General features: G+C 31.3%; 1 pseudogene; it reads left to right on the top strand.

Moving 5' to 3' along the window:
* The window catches only part of LOC141549804 (glutamate decarboxylase 1-like), a 60,284-nt pseudogene that overhangs the window by 23,371 nt on the left and 16,786 nt on the right, over positions 1-20,127 (top strand).

The raw sequence follows: 20,127 nt of genomic DNA, 5'->3' as shown, positions 1-20,127 counted from the left end.
AAGAAAGGTTGAATGGATTTTTTTTGGGAGGGGTCAACCAGTATGTGTCCTAGGAAAGTCTTGAACTGAGATCTTTAAGGCTTCAAAACACTTCTCTATTCATCAGACCATTCTCTCCCTCTCTCTCTCTCTCTCTCTCTCTCTCTCTCTCTCTCTCTCTCTCTCTCTCTCTCTGCATTTGTTGTCTCTTCCTATGTCTTTCCCTCCCCTCCTTATATAGTTCTTTAACAGTGTGGAGCAGTAGACAAAGCACTAATGACGTATATGACACCATTCTTGTTCTAAAAGAAACAAATTTGTAAATCCCTTCTTGACTCTACCTATCCTTTATATATCAATATGTCTCTATCCTTTTTTTCAAGTGCCATTATTTTATAAAGAGAACAGCAGCAATACTTGGCATTGGAACTGATAATGTGATTCTGGTAAAATGTGATGAAACGTAAGATTTAACTCTCTTCTTATAAATCTATAATTAATCTAACTTCTGAGATATTATTATGTCTTAATTTCATTCATGGTTCTTAGGAATACAGCTAGTTCAAAGCAATTTAAGATTTGTATCTTTTTTTTTCTTTCCCCTTTGCCTTCAAAGATATGTTTTCTCTATAATTAAGAAAAATATTACATTAAATTATTTCATTCATTCTAGCTATTGTCCTATATTTCACTTACCTTTTTCAATTCCTTGAAAAAAATCTGTTGAATTCACTGTAATAAAACTGCTTTCTGACCAATGTTATCAAAATGCTTTCTAACCTCTCTATTAGAAACTGCTCTCTCCAAGGTTTCCAGTGTCATCTTAATTTTCAAATCTGACAGTCTTTTCTCTGTCTTAATCCTTTGAGACTAATGAAGACATCCTCTTGGATACTCTCTCTTCGTTGGATTTTCTTTTTATTGTTATTGTTTCTTTTTCTCTTGCCTTATTGCATCTTCTCAGTTCCATTTACTGGTTCTTTATCCATTTCACATTTCCAATTTTTGGAGGTTTGTCACGATTTTGATCTAGGGCTTCTCTTCCTCTTCACTTTCTTCCTCTTCCTCTACCATTTTCTCTTCTCTTCTCTCTCTCTCTCTCTCTCTCTCTCTCTCTCTCTCTCTCTCTCTCTCTCTCTCTCTCTCTCTCTCTCTCCTCTCTCTTCCATTAGTTTGAGTATCCCTTTATGTAAGTATGTGTGTATGTATATGTGTATATAAATATTTATATATGCATATATATACATATATATACATATATACATACATACATACATATATATATACATATATATGTATATATACATATACATATACATATATATATATATATATATTAACTAGTTGTTCTCTGCATATTTCCTACTTGATTTGCTTGGGATATCCTAACTAATCTAAAACTGGGCTCATTTTCTTTTCTTTGGACCTAAACATTCAGTCATTCATTATATTCTAGTAATTCAGTATTCAAGTCCATGCTATACACCACTGCCAGAGTAATTTACCATAAATAGAGGTCTAAATATATTAAGAAATCAAATGTTTATAAATTACTCTATAACCTTAAAGCACTATATATTTATAGAATGTGATTGTTGGTATTGAATATAATTATCAATGCATTATCATAATTACTTTGAATAGACAAGATAATGCTAAGTTCAGTGGGAGATATAAAGGAGATGTTATAGTTTTAAGAAGAAAGTATTATGTTGGAAAAAATGAGACAATCTTTTCAAGTCAATAATAAAAGACATAAATAAGTTTAATACAACAGATAGGAAATGTTTTGCCTTCCAAATTCTGAAGAACCTCTAGGTTCACGGTCAAGAATATGTATCTGTAATTTCACATGGAATTCTTAACAGCATGCTAAAAATATTACTGTTCTTTCTTGTTTTAATCTTTTTTTTTCTTTTTTTAAATTAAAGTTTTTTATTTAAAAACATATGAATGGGCAATTTTTCAACACTGACCCTTGCAAAACCTTCTGTTCCAACTTTTCCCCTCCCCCCAACCCCTCCTCTAGAAGGCAAGTAGTCCTATACATGTTAAATATGTTAAAGTATATGTTAAATCCAATATATGTATACATATTTATACAGTTATCTTGCTATTTAAGAAAAATCCGATCTACATAGAAAGAAAAAAAAACCTGATAAGGAAAACATAAATGCAAGCAAACAATAAAAAATAGTTAAAATGCTATGTTGGGGTTCACACTCATTTCCCCCAGTGCTCTCATTGGATGTAGTGGCTCTGTTCATCACTGAACAAGTGGAACTGGTTTGAATCATCTCATTGTTGAAGAGAGCCAAGTTCACCAGAGTTGATCATCATATAATCTAATTGTTGCCATATATAATGATCTCCTAATTCTGCTTATTTCACTTAGCATCAATTCATGTAAGTCTATCCAGACCTCTATCTAGTCATTTCTTACAGAACAATGATATTCCATAACTCTCATATACCACAATTTATTCATCCATTCTCCAAATGATGGGCATCCATTCAATTTCCAGTTTCTATCCACCACAAAAAGGGCTGCCACAAACATTTTTGCACCTGTGGGTCCCTTTCTCTTCTTTAAGTGATATAAGCCTAGATCAAAGCACAGTTTGATAGCATTTTGAGCATAGTTCCAAATTGCTCTCCAGAATGATTGTATTCTTTCACAATTCAACCAACAATGTTTCTCACATCCCTTGCAAAATTCACCATTATCTTTCCTATCATCCTAACCAATTTGACAGGTGTGTAGTGGTATCTCAGAGTTGTCTTAATTTGCATTTTGATCAATAATGATTTGGAGGACCTTTTCATATGACTAGAAATGGTTTTTAATTTTCATCTAAATTTTGTTTATATCCTTTGAGCATTTATCAATTTGAGAATGACATGATTTTTTTTTATAAATTTGAGTCCATTATTTATGTATTTTGGAAATGAGGCCCTTAATAGAAGCTTTAAATGTAAAAATGTTTTCCCAGTTTATTGCTTCCCTTCTAATCTTGTCTGCATTAGTTTAGCTTATACAAAACTTAATATAATCAAAAATTTCTATTTTGTGATCATTAATAATCTCTGGTTCTTCTTTGGGCACAAATTCTTTCCTCTGCCACAAGGTTGAGAGATAAACTATCCTATATTCTTCTAACTTATTTATAATCTCATTCATTTTATCTATATCGGGAACCCATTTAGATTTCATCTTGGTATATGGTTTGAAGTATGGGTCAAAGCCTAGTTTCTGCCATACTACTTTCCAATTTTCCCAGCAATTTTTTTTTCTAATAGTGAATTCTTATCCCCAAAGCTGGGGTCTTTGAGTCTGTCAAACACTAGATTACTATAGTTACTAAATATTTTGTCTTGTGAACCTAACCTATACCACTTATCAACTAGTCTATTTCTAGCCAGTACCAAAGGGTTTTGATGATGGCTGCTTTATAATATAGTTTTAGATCTGGTGCAACTAGTCCAACTTCATTTGATTCTTTTTTTTTTTTTTTTTCATTAGTTCTCTTGAAATTCTTGACTTTTTTCTTTTTCTAGATGAATTTAATTGTTATTTTTTCTAGGTCAATAAGATATTTTTTTCGGGGAGTCTGATTGGTATAGCATTAAATAACTAGATTAGTTTAGATAGTATTGTCATCTATATTATATATGCTTGACCTATCCAAGAGCACTTAATAGTTTTCCAACTTTATTTTGACTTTATTTGTGTGGAAAGTGTTTTGTAGTTTTGCTCCTATAATTCCTGACTTTCCCTTGACAGATAGATTACCAAATATTTTATAATATTGACAGTTATTTTAAATGGAATTTCTCCTTGTATCTTTTGCTGTTGGATTTTGTTGGTGATGTATAAAAATGATTATGATTTATTTTGTATCCTGAAACTTTGCTAAATTTGTGGATTATTTCTAATAGCTTTTTAGTAGATTCTTTGGGGTTTTAAGTACTATCATTTCATCTGTAAAAAGTGATCATTTGGTTTGCTCATTATCTACTCTAATTCTTTTCATCTCTTTTTCATCTCTTATTGCCAAAGCTAGCATTTCTAATGCAATATTGAATAATAATGGTGATATTGGACAACCTTGTTTCACTTATCATCTTATTGGAAATGGTTCCAGTTTATCCCCTTTATACATGAGTCTTGCTGATAGTTTTAAACACTGATTACTTTAAGAAAAAGTCACTTTATTACTATACTCCCTAGTGTTTTAATAAGAATGGGTATTGGATTTTATCAATTTTTTTCTTGCATCTATTGAGATGATCTTATCATTTTTGTTAATTTGGTTATTGATATAGTCAATTCTACTTATAGTTTTCCTAATATTGAATCAGTCCTGTATAACTGGTATAAATCCTACTTGGTCATGGCATATTATCTTGAACATGATTTTCTGTAATCTCTTTGCTAATATTTTATTTAAGATTTTTGCATCAATATTCATTAGGGAGATTGGTCTATTATTTTCTTTCTCTGTTTTTGTCCTACCTGGTTTAAGTAACAGTACCATGTCTGTGTCATAAAAGGAATTTGGTAGGGTTCCTTCATTCCCCACTTTTTCAAATAATTTACATAGTTTTGGAATTAGTTGTCCTTTAAATATTTATTTGGCAGAAGTCACATGTAAATCCATATGATCGTGGAGATTTTTTCTTAGGTAGTTGTTTAATAGTTTGTTCTATTTCTTTTTCTAAAATGGGACTATTTAAAAATTTACTTCTTCCTATTTTAATCTAGGCAACCTATTTTTTTAGGTATTCATCCATTTCTCTTAGATTACTGATTTATTGGCATGAAGTTTGGGCAAAGTAACTCCAAATTATTGTTCTAATTTATTCTTCATTACTGGAAAGTTCTCCATTTTTATTTTCAAGAATTTTTTTTTTATTTTCCTCTTTCTTTTTTCTAATCAAATTGCCCGAAGGTTCATCTATTTTTTTCACAAAACCAACTCTTAACTTTATATATTAATTCAACAATTTTTCTTTTTTTTTTTCAATTTTATTAATTTCTCCTTTTATTTTTAGAATTTCAAGTTTAGTATTTGATTGGGGTTTTTTAAGTTGTTCCTTTTCCAGCTTTTTTAAGTTGCAAGCCCAATTCATTGATCTTCTTTTTCTCTATTTTATGCAAGTAAGCCTCTAGAGATACAAAATTTCCCCTTAGTACCACTTTGACTGCACCCCACACATTTTGGTATGTTATCTCATTGTCATTCTCTTGGATGAAATTATTAATTGTGTCTATGGTTTGCTGTTCCACCTATTCATTCTTTAGGATAAGATTATTTAGTTTCCAATTACTTTTTGGTTTATTTTCCCCTGGCTTTTTATTGAATGTAATTTTTATTGCATCATGATCTGAAAATCATTCATTTATTATTTCTGCCTTTCTGCATTTGATTTTGAGGTCCTTATGACCTATTATATATTAAATTTTTGTATAGGTTCCATAAATTGCTGAGAAGAAAGTGTCCATTCAGTTTTCTCCAAAGATCTATCATACCTAAATTTTCTAGTATTCTAGATGCTATACTACTTGATGTATATGTGTTTAGATATTGCCTCATTATCTATGGGTACCATTTATCAAGATGTAGTTTCTTTCCTTATCTCATTTAATTAGATATATTTTTGCTTTTGCTTGATCTGAGATCAGGATCTACTCCAGCCATTTACCTTTACTCCGTATGTATCACTCTGGTTTAAATGTGTTTCTTGTAAACACCATATTATAAGATTTTGGCTTTTGATCCAGTCTGCTATCTGCCTCCACTTGTGGAAGAATTCATTCTATTCACATTTATGGTTAAACATACGTATTCTGTATTTCCTGACATGTTTTTATCCACAGATTATACTTTTATCTTTTTTTCCCCTTATCCCTCCTCCCCAGTATTTAAGTTAAGGGCACCACATGAATCAAGTAACCCTTCCCTTTTGGAATCATCTCCTTTAGATTCCCTCCCCTTTTCTTATAACTTTCCCCTACTTTTTTCTGTATTCCCTTCTATTTAGCCCACTCCTTCCCTTTTCACTTTAAACCAAATCTGAAGACAGTAGATTCACACAATGTTCATTCCCCTCTCTTATTTCCTTCAGATAAAATAGGTTTCTTTTGCCTCTTTGTGAGATGTAATTTGCCTCTTTTTATCTCCACTTTTCCCTTTTTCTGGTAAAATTTCCTTTCCACTTCTAGTTCCTTTTTATATTATAACAGTAAAATCAACATGGAATTTCGGTGTATGCTCATAACAAAAATGTAATTGTCAAGAATTCTTTTTACCTTTATATGCTTCTCTTCAGTTTTATATTTGCAAATTTTTTTTTGTTTTTGTTTTTGTTTCACTCTGCTTTTTTCATCAGAAATAAATAGAATTCACCTGTTTTATTGAATGTCCATCTTCTTCCCTGGAAAAAAATGCTCATTTTAGCTGGATTCCAAGGTCCTATGCCTTTCAGAATATGAGATTCCAGGCCCTTCAATCCTCGAATGTGGAAGCTACTAAATCATGAGTGATCATTATTGTGGCCCCTGGGTATTTGAAATTTTTTTCATGCTGCTTGTAATACTTTCCCTTAGTCTAATAGCTCTGAAATTTAGCCATAATATTTCTTGGAGTTTTAAATTTTAGGTCTTTTTCAGGAGGTGTTTGATAAATTCTTTTAGTACCTATTTTACCTTCTGATTCTATGACATCTAGGCAGTTCTCTTTGATAATTTCCTGAAAAATGGTGTCTAGGATCTTTTTTTCATCATGATTTTCAAGAAGTCCAATAATTCTTAAGATTATCTCTCCTACACCTATTTTCTGTTGTTTTCCCAAGTAGATATTTAACATTTTTTTCTATTTTTCCATTTTCTTGCTTTTGCTTGACTGATTCCTGATGACTTATCGAGTCATTCATTTTCATTTCTTTAGTTCTAATTTTTAATGATTTATTTTCTTCATCTACTTTTTTTACTTCTTTTTGTATTTGTCCAATTGAATTTTTAAATAAGTTATTTCGTTCTCTGGAATATTTTTCCTTTTCAAAAAATTTTTAAGGAGTTATTATTTTTTTTCCAATTCACAAATTCTGTCTCCCTGAGAGTTCTTTACCTTTTCCAGTTCACATTTCAGGGAGTTGTTTTCTTTTTCTGCTTCATCAAATATTTTTTTTAAATGTTATATGCTTTTTCCATACTTTTCTTGCAGAGTTTTCCTTCCCTTTCCCCATTCTTCTTGTAGCTGTCTCTTAAGATCTTTTTTTTAATTTCTTCTAGGAGAGCCTTGTGTGGTGGAGACCAGATTATATCACCCTTTGGGGCGTGATCTGGAAATAATATTCTATTAGTCTCCTCAGGGTCGGAAATCTGTTCTCTTTCACTATAGAAGCTATCTATAGTTAGAGCCTGCTTTTCTTTTTAAATCATTAAAAAAAAAAGTTGGGTTCTGTCTTTAGTGCAAGGAGGTTCCAAGCTTCATCTACAGACCAGGAAAGAATAGCAGCTGCACTGGGAAAAGCAGCTATGTTAGTATAGTGCTGAGTCATGCCTGGTGTGGGTTGGGCATGGACAGGTCCTGTGAGCCTCCAGAACTTTGGAGTACACTCTTTACCCTCTGCATTTGTGTTGGATGTTTTATAACTTCTCTGCTGATCTACTGGTTTGCAACCAAAGCAGAGTGGCCAACACTGTGGTAGATTCCCCCTGCCCCCATAGATTCTCCTCCCCATGGAGACTGCATCCTGTCCCTGGTCTGCTCAGTTCTCTGTTTCCATACTCTGCCTCCCTGGCTGTGCCCAGCCTTTTCTTGTGCCCAAGCCCAATCAAGACAGACTTTTGCTGGTGATCTTCAAAATTATCTTTTGCTAGTAATTTGCTGTACTCCCAATAATTGTAGATTCTATGAGTCAAGGACTATTTCAGAGGCTGAATTTCATAATTAGTAGTGAGGACAGTAGGAGAGCTCAGAAAGAAGCAACTGTCCTCTCGGCCATCTTGACTCCCCCCCTTCCTCTCTTCCCTGCAAAAGCCCATAATCTTTATTTACAAGTTTATTACATGTATATCTCATGCAAATAATTGTTGGATTATTTCTAATACCTTTTTAGTAGAATCTCTGGGGTTCTGTAAGTATACCATCATATCATCTGCAAAAGTGATAATTGGATTTCCTCATTATCTACTCTAATTCCTTTAATCTCTCTTTTTTTTTCTCTTATTGTCAAAGATAGCATTTCTAATACAATATTGAATAGTAATGGTAATAGTGGGTAATCTTTTTTTCACTCCTGATCTTATTAGGAATGGTTCCAGTTTATCTCCATTACACATTTATCTTGGTGATGGTTTTAAATAGATGCTACTAACTGTTTAAGGAAAAGTCCATTTATTTCGATGCCCTCTAGTGTTTTTAATAGGAATGGATGTTGGATTTTATCAAATGCTTTTTCTGCATATATTGAGATGATCTTATGGTCTTTGCTAATTTGGTTATTGATATAGTCGATTGTGCTAATATTTTTCTAATATTGAACCAACCCTGCATTCCTAGTATAAACCCTACTTGGCCATGATGCATCTTCCTGGGGAATCTTTTCTTTAGTATTTTTGTTAATATTTTATCTAAAATTTTTGCACATATTCATTAGTGAGATTGTTCTACAGTTTTCTTTCTTGGTTTTTGTCCTTTCTGGTTTATGTATCAGTACCATGTCTGTGTCATAAACGGAATTTGGTAGGAGTCCTTCATTCTCTATTTTTTTCTATTATTTCTATTTTTTCTATTTTCTAGTTCATAGAGTATTGGAGTTAATTGTTCTTTAAATGTTTGGTAGAATTCACATGCAAATTCATCTTGTTCTGGGGATTTTTTCTTGGGAAGTTGATTAATAACTTGTTCTATTTATTTTTCTAAAATGGGATTATTTAAGTAATTTCTTTCCTCTTCTGTTAATCTGGGCAATCTATATTTTTGTAGGTATTCCTCCATTTCATTTAGGTTATAAAATTTATTGGCATAAAGTTTGGCAAAGTAAGTCTTAATTATTGCTCTAATTTCCTCTTCATTAGTGGAAAGTTTTCCCTTTTCATTTTTGTGACTAACACTTTGATTTTCCTCTTTCCTTTTTCTAATCAAATTACTTAAAGCTTTATCTATTTTGTCATTTTTTTTTCATAAAACCAACTCTTATTTTTATTTTTTAATTCAATAGTTTTTTCTGTACTTTCAATTTTATTAATCTTTTATTTTTAGAACTTCAAGTTTGGTATTTGATTGGGTTTTTCAATTTGTTCTTTTTCTAGCTTTTTTAGTTGCAAGCCCAATTCATTGATCTTCTCTTTCTCTATTCTATGCAAGTAAGCAAATAGAGATATAAGATTTTAGAAGAAGAAGACATTGATTCTTTCTGCCTGTCCAAATATTTTAAGGGAGATTCAATATATAGAGTCATCGTACTTACTGTTAAAGAATCTAGGTTTATAACAGTTGGATTAAGTAATATATATGATACTTAAAAGAAAACCTGTTCACATTGCCAGAAAAAAATATTAGCGCAATTCTCATTTGCTAGATTAAATGCAACACATTCTTCCTCAATAAAGAGTACCTGCAGAAATTGGTAAGTGGTATCATTTAATGATGAGCCTTAGAGAGTTTATGAATTGGTTTCTGAAAGCAAGTTTCCACCTCTGCACATTGGATTAAAGGGCCATATGCATATTCAGAGTTCTGGAACTATTTTTAGAAATAGTGAGCTTGAAAGATGTCCACTTTGATTGATTTTGTGTTTGTGTAAAAAAATTTGGGATTTCCAAATAGCCTAGTGACAAAAGAAAATAAAACCCAACAATCCCTCCACAAGTATTTTTGTGTATCTACTGTGTTAAAAACAAAACAAAACAAAACAAAAAAACACTTATAAGATATAGTCATTGTGCTAGCAACTTGATATACTAGTAATTCTACCACTGAAAGAGTTTTCCTGAGGAGCAAGTGACAAAATTATTGCTCCTTCCCCCCAAAAAAAATCTCAGAGAAAACTTTTCTCAAAGCATTGTATATTATGGAGCTATAGATTTGTGATATTGCAGAGGTCACTCACCCTCTCAAGAATCTTATAGAATGACCATGTTGGCATTGAATATAATTATCAATGCATGATTACCTTTGAATGGCTATTATATATAGGACACTGCTATGTTCAGTAGGAGATGTAAAAGAACTGTATTAGAAGATGTTATAGTCCAAGACCTTGATATCCTCAAATATAAAATGTGATTTTTAGATGTCTTATGAGATCCCATTTAGCTCAATATCTTTATCCTATAATCACAGACTAGAAAATTAACTTGTTCACACTTTCAGAGGACTGAAAAAACGAATTTGTTTTTCCTTATTTTCTTTTGCTTTTGTCATTACAATGTTGAAATATCTCAATGGGAAAGCCACAGTATGCCATTATTGGTAATTTATAAGACTCAGATTCAGGAATACTTTGCATTTATAGTGTGCCTCACATACTTCCTAACTGAATGATTCTGAATAAGTTACTGAAGCCTCTTGGGAGCCTCAGATTTCTTATCTATAAAATGGGGGAAATGATAATAGAATGCCAAAAGGTCATCCTGAAGTTAAAATGAGATAATTTATGTAAAGTAATTTATAATTATCAAAGCTTTATTTGAAAGTAAGATTTTAGCTGATTATAAAAGAAAAAAGAAAATCCATTAACTAAGAAATGCTAAAAATTTAAAAATAGTATATGCATAATGCAATTGATTAAAAAGACCATTTTATAATCAAAAGGATGATTTTGAGCACCCAGTGTGTATAGGTCAATTTGCTAGATACTTAAGATATTTCTATTAAAGTTGATGTTCTTTGGAAAATGTCATACAATGAACCTGCCCTTCAAAACTTATGTACTTATTCTTTAGTTTCCCAAAATTAATAGCTACCCAATGTATGTGTCTTTCCTGATGATCTGCACTTTTAAGGGGGAAGATGATTCCATTAGAATTAGAAGAAAATATACTCCAAACCAAGAGAAGGGTATGTTTTAAAAAGCCTGTGGATGAAATATTAAGTGATACGAATGCATTTAATTGTCCATACTGTGCAATTGAAAAAAGAAACACCTAAGAAATAAAATTGTCTTTAAAAGTTGACTCCTAAGGGAGCTGCACTACCTCTACTGTTATAAGACATGATGGATTACTTGTCTGCTATATTTGTTTCTGGCAAAAATCAAAAAGAGAATCAGTAAACCATCACCCTATGGTCTGATCTGTGGTATTCTTTTTTCATGCTTACTAGATATATATATATATATATTTTTCACATAGATGAAATGTATTTAAAAACAAAACAAACAAACAAACAAAAAAACCTCAACACTTTAATGGACTAAATGAAAGACATTTACAATAAGATAAATTTATCTAAATATTTAATAATTATATCAGTGTCAAGAATAGTTAAAGACTTATTTTGGAAGGATCAATAGTTAAATTAATGTTTTATTTCATAAGTTATAAGACTGCTGACACATATGCCAGTGACCTTATTTTTTTTTTACAGGGACTTACTCCCTTTTTGTGTCAGTGCCATAGCAGGTACTACTGTGTATGGTGCTTTTGATCCTCTAGATGATATTCCTGATGTTTGTGAATGGCACAGCCTCTGGATGCATGTGGATGGAAGGCATATACTTGTTTGTAACTTATACATTCCCTTGAGGGAAAAAAAACTACTATAAAAATGTGTCATCTACAATTCTTTGTGTGCCCTGAAGGCAAGGCAAATAATTTTCTTCAAACCTCATTTACTTATAGATATATGTGTGCATGGTGTTAAATTGTCCTATTGGGGCAATTTGGAAAAAATGAAAAAGCAATATTGAAAAATGCCTTTAAAATGATAATGTGGCTAGTTCTCATTTTATTGTTATATGTCACTTTCAAATCTTCAGATCTCTTTGTCTTCTAATTCTAAATCTTAAGTGTTCATAATAGTCTGTCTATTTACTTGGTTGACCATCTCATTAATACTATAGAGTCATAGCTTACACTCCTTTAACTTAAAATCATTTAAGTCATTTAAGAGAATCTAAACTCTTTGAAATGAGCAATTCATAAAGCTGTTCTTTGGCAGTGTTCTGTCAATGAGACTTTTGCCCCAGTAAAAATTAATGGAATAGAATTTGAGTTTTGTTGTATTTTATCACCAAATTTGATGGAAAAATAAGTATTTCATCTATATTAATTGTTTTCAAGAATTTTTCATAAATTTATAAATAAAAACTTTGACCATGCAATAGAATTACACTCAGAGAATAGTAAGCATTAGTGTTATGCTTTTTAAAAGAAGTATTATTCCAGCCCAATTTATAATTAATCTGCTAAATTGAGCAAATGAATAAAATATCAACATTTTTAAAACTAAGAAAAAATATAAACATTTTCCTGTCCATATTTATTTTAGGCAGCATGGGGAGGTGGATTGCTGATGTCCAAAAAGCACTCATGGAAGCTTCATGGAATTAAAAAATGAATAAATGCTATTACACTATTTTGGGAAAAGATTTGGCTTTGATATCAATTAAACATGCAAAAAAATAACTTTTATTATATGTAAGAAATGGTACTAAGTCCTGGACATATCATAAAAGGCAAAAATGTTGGGGACATGATACAATATGTACATATATAATCATATGGAAAATTCATAAAGTTTATGAGAAGGAGAAGAATCTAAAAGGAAAAAGATTTGGGGAATGAAAGAATAGTAGGTATCAATCAAACACACCACACAATATACAAACCACACACACACACACACTTTTCATTTTATGGAAGGCATTTACTTTGGATATAATAAAAGGCTAAAATATAAGGGAGATGATACAGCACACACACACACACACACACACACACACACACACACACACATATATATATATATATATATATATATGTATAGTCATATACAAGATACATACAAACTTGACTGAATGTAATCAGGAGAAGGGAAAGATTCAAGTACCTGGGTCAACTGGTGGAAAAGGCTTCTGAGTCTAGCAGGAAGAGGAATTATAATAGATGACAGTGAGGGAGGAGAATGTTCCAAGCATGGCAAATATCAATCATTGTTATCATCATTAACAACACCACCTGTTAGTTAGTTACTATGTATTAGGTATTATGCTAAGTGTTAATACCAAGGAAAGAAAAAAAAAAAAGCAAATGGATGAAATAGCATAGACATACATAGGCATACACAAGATAAATAGCATCATATGTTAGGTACAGCAAGTCATCTAATATGACTAGACCACACAGAACGTGGAGAGAAGAAAACTAGAAGAACTGAACTGGAATGGAAAGAAGGGATCAGCTTTTGAAGAATTTAAAATGACAAACAGCGAGATTTATACTTGAACCTAAAAGTAATAGAAGATATTGGTGCTTACTAAGTAAGGAGCTGGGGTTGGGGGTGACATGCTCACATTTGTGCTTTAAAAATATGCTAATATTCGTTTCTGTCTTAATACGAGTTCTATATAATTCACAAGTGAATTGTCAATTAGGGCCAATTCTGTGACCTGGAATCCACATAAGTTGATGGGATCCCTCTTCTGTGTTCTGTTGTTCTGATCCAGGAAAAATCATGGGTTTTTACAAATATCAGTGAAGTCACTGGGATTATAGGTTATATACATGCTTTTGTATGCTTTCTTCATTTGTGGAATTCCATCTCTTAGTTATTTTTCTTAACATATGAAAATAAAGTGGAGAGAGCAATTTTATTTCCCCCAAATGATTACCTTGTTGCATCTCGAAAAAGTTAAGAGACTATTCTCTTAAGATAATGATTCTAATAATCATGAACAGAGAGAGGATTTGTTCCTTAAGTGTTTGAAAGGAATAACAAAGACTGAGAAATAGGAAGTAAGTAATGTTGCATGGAAGTGGGTGGGATTCTCAAGCTAATTGATTATATTTTAGATTCCTGGTACCTTTTAATTTATTTTTTTATTAAATTTATAATTATAAATTTTTTGACAATACATATGCATGAGTAATTTTTATAACATTATCCCTTGTATTCATTTTTCCAAATTTTCCCCTTCCTCCCTCTACTCCCTCCCTTAGATAACAAACAATCCCATACATTTTACATGTGTTCCAGTATAACCTAGATATAATATATGTGTGTAAATCCAATTTTCTTGTTGTACATTAAGAATTGGATTCTGAAGGTATAAGTAAGCTGGGTAAAAAGACAGTAGTGATAACAGTTTACATTCAATTCCCAGTGTTCCTTCACTGGGTGTAGTTGTTTCTGTCCATCATTGATCAGCTGAAAGTGAGTTGGATCTTCTTTATGTTGAAGATATCCACTTCCATCAGAATATATCTTCATACAGTATTGTTGTTAAAGTGTATAGTGGTCTTCTGGTTCTGCTCATTTCACTCAGCATCAGTTCTACCTTTTAATTTCTGAAAATACCAAGAGACTTGAGAAAGCCTTGTTGTTTTATTGTTTCATTTTTTTAGTTCTCAAAGTGTTAAAAGTCACCTAAGAAAACTATATATACACTGATAATATGTAACATATGTATTGATAATATTATGTGAAATATAATATATATATATATATATATATAAGCTGTTTTGTAAATCTTAAGGTATTATATACATATTAACTATTATTCCTCCACTAACATCATTGTAGAACTTCTTCGAAGAGAAAATATATCTCTGGATTATGTCAGTTTGGATCACATATCCAAACTGCAATGTACCATAACTAGGTAGACAATTTATAAGATTTTCTAGTCATATTATGAGCAAAAGTATAAAAGAACTAATATGGACATGTTGCTCTTTTGGTTTTGAAGTTGAATTTTTTTTAATCTAGAAAGTGAGGAAACAGACATTAAGTTAAACAAGAACATTTAACAGTACATTTGTATTAATATATTTCAGAAAGTCATAGATAATTGTCAGATTACAGCTTATAACTCATTTAAACTAGATTTGTTTGTAATTTTTTTGGGGGGAGAATGATAGCTATTCAACATTAAAGAGACAAAACATGTTAGGCTTGAGCAAAAGAGTAAAAAAAAATCTCCTTTCTCAAACAATGAATTGAAGATATAGTTATTGGGCAGGAAAGCTTGAAGGAAAGGAATTGATTTTTCATTTCTCATGCATCTTCCATAAAGCAGTAATCTGAGTATTTCCTGCCACAAAAAATAAGAGTACAAAGAAATAGTTACTACTGACAGAGGTGATTCATAATGGAGAATATGGTGTTCCTTGTGAATGATTTGCTTTTCTGATTGAGACCAATGGGACCTGGAGTAAAGCCCTCCTACTCTGTTGATGGATGAATGGGCAATATTCTGTTGTGGAATGACATTTTCCTGAACTATCTTGAGCTGACTCATTCACTGACTTTTTAATGTGGATAGGAAAGCCCTCAGTAATCTTTCAGATGAGAACATTAAGCTTGAATATGCATTCTGAGCAAGAACAAAATAGAGAACCCCAATGTTTTATTGGTGGAGGAGCTGTAGGTCTTACTGATCTTATCTATGCATACCAATTTATAGGAGTGCAATTTATACAGTTATTCATTGTTACTTTCTATTATCATAGGAAGAAATAGTGCACCTATCATTAAGTATATCTCATATATTTCCTATATTCTAAGCCTAATTTTAAAGGGATAATCATTTTCCTTTGCTTTTTGAGTTGAGGTGATTACTTTTTGATGAATCATTAATGAAGTATAGTCCCAGTGAAAACATCTGATAAAGTTTTCAAGTTCAAACTAGGTATTTCACATTTTTCTAAGTGAATTAGATTGCATTGAATTCCAAAATCAAAATTATTTTTTCTCTTAATATTTTATTATTATAGCTTTTTATTTACAAAACATATGCATGGGCAATTTTTCAACATTGATTCTTGCAAAACCTTTTGTTCTAACTTTTCCCCTCCTTCCACACACTCTCTCCTAGATGATAAGTAGTCCAACTCTTCCACACACCCTCTCCCCTAGATGGCAGGTAGTCCAATACATGTTAAATATGTAAACGTATATGTTAAATCCAATATATCTATACATATTTATACAGGTATCTTCCTGAACAGGAGAAATCAAATCTAGAAAGAAAGAAAAAAAAGCTGAGAAGGAAAACAAAAATGTAAGCAAACAACAGAAAGGATGGAAATTCTATGTTATGGTCCACACTCATTTCCCATAATTCTCTCTCTGGGTGTAGCTGATTCTCTTCATTACTGAACAATGGGAAATGGTTTGTATCATCTCATTGTTGAAGAAAGTCACGTCCATCAGAATTGATCATCATATAGTATTGTTGTTGAAGTGTATGGTGATTTCCTGGTTCTGCTCATTTCACTTAGCATCAGTTTATGTAAGTCTCTCCAGGCCTTTCTGAAATCATACTGCTGGTCATTTCTTACAGAATAATAATATTCCATAACATTCATGTACCACAATTTATTCAGCCATTCTTTAATTGATAGACATCCATTCAGGTTTCAGTTCTAGCCACTACAAAAAGGGCTGCTCCAAACATTTTTGCATATGTGGGACCCTTTCTCTTCTTTAAGACCTCTTTGAGATATAAGCCCAGTAGTAACACTGCTGGATCAAAGGGTATGCACAGTTTGATAACATTTTGAGTATAGTTCCAAATTGCTCTCCAGAATGGTCGGATTCATTCACAATTCCACCAACAATGTATCAGTGTACCAGTTTTCCCACATCCCCTCCAACATTCATCATTATCTTTTCCTGTCATCTTAGACAATCTGAGAAGTGTGCAGTGGTATCTCAGAGCTGTCTAAATTTGCATTTCTCTGATCAATAGTGATTTGGAGCACATTTTCATATGACTACAAATAGTTTCAAATTCTTCATCTGAAAATTGTCTGTTCATATCCTTTGACTATTTATTAATTGGACAATGGCATGATTTCTTTTAAATTTGGGTCAATTCACTAATTTAGAAAGGAAGCATTTATCAGAATATTTTAATGTAAAAATGTTTTCCCGGTTGATTTGTTCCCTTCTAATCTTGTCTACATTAATTTTTTATACAAAAAATTTTAACTTTCTGTAATCAAAACTATCTATTTATTTTGTGATAAATGCTGATCTCTAGTTCTCCTTTGGTCAAAAATTCCTTCCTTGGCCACAAGTCTGAGAGGTAAACTATACTATGTTCTTCTAATTTATTTATAATCTTGTTCTTTATGCCTAAAGACTTTTTTTGATCTTATCTTGGTATATGGTGTTAAGTGTGGGTCCATGCCTAGTTTCTGCCATACTAATTTCCCATTTTCCCAGCAGTTTTTGTCAAATAATGAATTCTTATCTTAAAAGCTGGGATCTATTAGTTCGTTAAATAGTAGATTGCTAGAGTTATTGACTATTTTGTCCTGTGAACCTGACCTATTCCACTGATCAACTAGTCTATTTCTTAGCCAGTACCAAATGGTTTTGATGAATGTGGTTTTATATTTTAATTGGTAAAGCTAGGCCACTTTCATTTGATTTTTTTTTTCATTAGTTCCCTTGAAATTTTTGAACTTTTGTTCTTCCAGATGGAGTTTTGTTATTATTTTTTCTAGGTAAGTATAGTAGTTTTTTTGGGGGGATTTTGATTGGCATATCACTAAATAAATCAATTAATTTAGGTAGCATTGTCATCTTTATTATATTTGCTTGACCTATCCAAGAGGACTTAATATTTTTTCCAATTGTTTAGATCTGATTTTATTTGTGTGCAAAGTGTTTTGTAGTTTTGCTCATATAGTTCCTAACTTTCCTGTGGCAGATAGATTTCCAAATATTTTATACTATTGCCAGTTATTTTAAATGGAATTTCTCTTTGTATTCTTTGCTGTTTGATTTTATTAGTGATGTATAAACATGCTGATGATTTATGTAGATTTATTTTATATCCTGCAACTTTGCTAAAATTGTATATTACTTCTAATAGGTTTTTAGTAGATTTTCTGGGGTTCTCTAAGTATACCATCACATCATCTGCAAAGAGTGATAATTTGTTTTCCTCATCACTTACTCTAATTCCTTTAATCTCTTTTTCATCTCATTGCCAAAGCTAACATTTTCAATACAATATTGAATAGTAATTGTGACAGTGGGCAAACTTGTTTCACTCCTGATCTTATTGGGAATGGTTCCAGTTTATCCTCATTACATATGATGCTTACTGATGGTTTTAGATAAATGCTACTGACTATATTAGATAAGAGTCCATTTATTCCTACACTCTCTAGTGTTTTTAATAGGAATGGATGTTGAATTTTATCAAATACTTTTTCTGCATCTATTGAGATGATCATATGTTTTTGTTATTTTGGTTATTGAAATAGTCAATTAGGCTGATAATTTTCCTAATATTGAACCCGACCCTGCATTCCTAGTATAAATCCTACTTGGTCATGGCATTTTTTCCTGGCGATGATTTTCTGTAAGATGAGGATCTGGATAAGTCATATAACTCATTGAAAGATACAGTGGAAAAAGAAAACAACTCCCTGAAAAAACAGGATTTGTGAACTGGAAAAAAAATAACTCCTTAAAAAATAAAATTGGAAAAAATGGAAAAAAATTCCATAAAATAAAACAATTCATTTAAAAACCCAATTTAACAATTATAAAAAGAAATAAAATAGTAAATAAAAATACTTCATTAAAAATGAGAACTGAACAAATGGAAATGAATGACCTGAGGAGATACCAAGAATAATTCAAGCAAAACCAAAAAAAAAAATTGAAAAAATAAAAAACATAATTATTGAATTAATAAATAAACTAAGAGTTGGTTCTATGAAAAAAACTAACACAATAGATAAACTCTTGGAAAATTTGATTAGAAAAAGGAAAGAGAAAAATCTAATTGTTATTCTTAGGCATGAAAAGGGAGAACTCTCCATTAATGCAGAGGAAAATAGAGCAATAATTATTAGTTAATTTGCCCAAATTTATGCCAATAAAATTGATAACTTAAATGAAGTGAATGAATATCTTCAAAAATATAGGTTGCCCAGATTAACAGAGGAAGAACTTAATTGGTTATTTATTTTAGAAAAATAAATAGAATCAGCTCCTTAAGAAAAAATCACCAGGACCAGATGGATTGACATGTGAATTCTGCCAAACATTTAAGGAACAATTAACTGCAATATTATGTAAATTATTTGAAAAAATAGGGAATTAAGGAGTCCTACCAAATTTCTTTTAGGACACAGGCATGGTACTGATACCTAAACCAGCTAGGCTGAAAACAGAGAAAGAAAATTATACATAAATCTCCCTAATGAACATTGATGCAAAAATCTTAAATAAAATATTAGCAAGAAGATTACAGAAAATCCTCCCCAGGAAAAAAAAAAAGCCATGATCAGATAGGATTTATGCCAGAAATACAGGGCTGGGTTCAATATTAGGAAAATTATCAGCATAATTAGCTATATCAATAACCAAATTAACAAAAAAATATGATCATCTCAATATATGCAGAAAAAGCATTTGATAAAATCCAACACCAATTCATATTAAAAACACTAGAGAGTATAGGAATAAATGGACTCTTCCTTAAAATAGTCAGTAGCATCTATCTAAAACCATCAGTAATCATCATATGTAATGGGATAAACTGGAATCATTCCCAATAAGATCATGAATGAAACAAGGTTGCCCACTATCACCTTTACTATTCAATGTTGTATTAAAAAATGCTAGCTGTGTCAATAAGATATGAAAAAGAGATTAAAGTAATTAGAGTAGGTAATGAGGAAACCAAATTATCACTCTTTGCAGATGATATGATGGTATACTTAGACAACCCCAAAAATCTACTTAAAAACCTATTAGAAGTAATCCTCAACTTTAGCATTTCCCAGTGTTCTTTTCCTGAGTCTAGCTGGTTCTGTTCATTACTAATCAATTTGAACTGATTTGGATCCACTCATTGTTGAAAATAGCCACTTCCATCAGAATTGCTCCTCACATCATATTGTTGTTGAAGTGTATACTGAGCTCCTGATTTTGCTCATTTCACTTA

Source organism: Sminthopsis crassicaudata, chromosome 1 (genome assembly GCF_048593235.1).
Source record: "Sminthopsis crassicaudata isolate SCR6 chromosome 1, ASM4859323v1, whole genome shotgun sequence".
NCBI classification, from domain to species: domain Eukaryota; kingdom Metazoa; phylum Chordata; class Mammalia; order Dasyuromorphia; family Dasyuridae; genus Sminthopsis; species Sminthopsis crassicaudata.
The sequence above is the reverse complement of the archived record's forward strand: the minus strand, read 5'-3'. Positions and strand labels throughout refer to the sequence as shown.